Source organism: Protopterus annectens, chromosome 7.part0 (assembly GCF_019279795.1).
Source record: "Protopterus annectens isolate FY-2018-M chromosome 7.part0, PAN1.0, whole genome shotgun sequence".
Lineage (NCBI taxonomy): Eukaryota > Metazoa > Chordata > Ceratodontiformes > Protopteridae > Protopterus > Protopterus annectens.
In genome coordinates this window covers 131,271,573-131,274,089 of record NC_056739.1, presented here as the reverse complement: position 1 = coordinate 131,274,089, position 2,517 = coordinate 131,271,573, and the positions used below count along the sequence as shown (strand labels likewise).

General features: G+C 47.1%; 1 pseudogene; it reads left to right on the top strand.

The window, feature by feature from the left end:
* Positions 1-1,431: 1,431 nt before the first annotated feature.
* On the top strand, positions 1,432-2,040 carry LOC122805899 (annotated as a pseudogene).
* The last annotated feature ends 477 nt before the right edge of the window (positions 2,041-2,517 follow it).

Sequence of the window (2,517 nt, the reverse complement as noted above, 5' to 3'; positions counted from 1 at the left end):
AGGGAGCTAGGTTATGTTGGGGAACACACCACCAGTAAAACGTAAATACCAATACCACAGAAGGGGTTAGTAATAGCCATAGAAGAGAAGAGAGAGAAGACAGAACAGAGAACAGAGAGAAGAGAGAACAGAGAGAAGAGAACAGAGAGAAGAGAGAGAGAGAACAGAGAGCAGAGACAGAACAGAGAGCAGAGAGAGAGAACAGAGAGAGAGAGAGAGAGAGAGAGAGAGAGAGAGAGAACAGAGAGAGAGAGAGAGAGAGAGAGAGAGAGAGAACAGAGAGAGGAGAGAGGGGAGAGAGAAGAGAGAACAGAGAGAGAAGAGAGAACAGAGAGGGAAGAGAGAACAGAGAGGGAAGAGAGAACAGAGAACAGAGGGAGAGTGAGAGAAGTGAGAGAAGAGAGAACAGAGAGAGAGAGAGAGAACAGAGAACAGAGAACAGAGAGAGAGAAGGGAGAGAGAAAACAGAGAGAGAGAGAGAACAGAGAGCAGAGAGAACAGAGAGCAGAGAGAGAGAAGAGAGAGAGAAAACAGAAAAAACAGAGAGAAGAGAGAGAAAGAAGAGAGAGAACAGAGAGAGAAAATAGAGAGAACAGAGAGAGAAGATAGAGAAGAGAGAGAACACAGAGAGAGAGAAGCGAGAGAGAAGAGAACAGAGAGAGACCAGAGAGAGAACAGAGACCAGAGAGAGAAAAGAGAGGAGAGAGAGAAAGAGAACAGAGAACAGAAAGCAGAGAAGAGAGAGCAGAGAGAGAAAACAGAGAGGGCAGAGAGAGAGAAAACAGAGAGGACAGAGAGAGAGAAAACAGAGAGGGCAGAGAGAGAGAGAAAACAGAGAAGCGAGAGAGAAGAGAACAGAGAGAGAGTGAGAAGAGAGAGAACAGAGAGAAGAGAGCGAGGAGAGAGAACAGAGAGAGAAAGAAGAGAAGAGAATAGAAGAGAGAGAGAAGAGAATAGAAGAGAGAGAAGAGAGAGAGAAGGAAGAGAGAGAGAAGAGAAGAGAGAGAACAGAGAGAGAGAGAGAGAACACAGAGAGAGCAGAGAGAACACAGAGAGAGAGAGAGAACACAGAGAGAGAGAGAAGAGCGAACACAGAGAGAGAGAGAAGAGCGAACACCGAGAGAGAGAGAGATGAGCGAACACAGAGAGAGAGAGAGAAGAGAGAGAAAAGAGAACACAGAGAGAGAAAGAAGAGAGAGAAGAGTGAGAACAGAGGGAGAGAGAAGAGAGAGAACAGAGAAAGAAGAGAAGAGAGAGAGAAGAGGGAACAGAGAGAGAGAGAACAGAGAGTGAAGAGAGAGGAGAGAGGAGAGAGAGAACAGAGAGAGAACAGAGAACAGAGAGAGAAAGAGAACAGAGAGAGAAAGAGAACAGAGAACAGAGAGAGAGAACAGAGAGAGAGAGAGAGAGACAGAGAGAGAGAGAGAGAGAACAGAGAGAGAACAGAGAGAGAGAGAGAACAGAGAGAGAGAGAGAGAACAGAGAGAGAGAGAACAGAGAGAGAGAGAACAGAGAGAGAGAGAGAGAGAACAGAGAGAGAGTGAGACCAGAGAGAGAGCAGAGAGAGAGAGAGAGAGAGAACAGAGAGAGAGAGAGAGAGAGAGGAGAGAGAACAGAGAGAGAAAGAAGAGAAGAGAATAGAAGAGTGAGAGAAGGAAGAGAGAAGAGAAGAGAGAGAACAGAGAGAGAGGAGACAGAGAGAGAGGAGAGAGAGAGAGAACAGAGAACGAGAGAGAGAACAGAGAACGAGAGAGAGAACAGAGAACGAGAGAGAGAGAAGAGAGAGAAGAGAGAGAACAGAGAGAGAAGAGAGAACAGAGAGAGAGAGAGAGAGAGAGAGAGAGAACACAGAGAGAGAGAAGAGAGAGAAAACACAGAGAGAGAGAAGAGAGAGAGAACACAGAGAGAGAAGAGAGAGAGAGAGAACACAGAGAGAGACGAGAGAGAGAGAGACGAGATAGAGAACACAGAGAGAGAGAACACAGAGAGGAGAGAGAAGAGTGAGAACAGAGGAAGAGAGAAGAGAGAGAGAGAGAGAGAAGAGAGAGAGAGCGAGAGAGAACAGAGAGAGAGCGAGAGAGAAGAGAGAGAACAGAGAGAGAGCGAAAGAAGAGAGTGAGAGTGAGAGAGAGTTAGTGTGAGAGAGAGTGAAAGAGTGAGACAGAGAGTGAGAGAGAGAGAACAGAGAGGAGCGAGAGCAGAGAGAGAGCGAGAGTGAGAGAAGAGAGGGTGTGAGAGAGAGAGTGAGAGAGAGAGAGTGAGAGAGAGAGTGAGAGAGAGTGAGAGAGTGTGAGTGAGAGTGTGAGTGAGAGTGTGAGTGAGAGAGTGAGAGAATGAGAGAGTGAGAGAGAGAGAGAGAGAGAGAGAGAGAGAGAGAGAGAAAGTACAGTTTTGTACCTACCATAAATGTAGATGTCAGATAGGTATGCATCTGCAGTCATCACATATGGGTTCCTGCCTCAGGCAGCCCCTCGGTCGGCCGGATTCCAAAGTCTGGGTCCGGCGTCGGCTGATGTC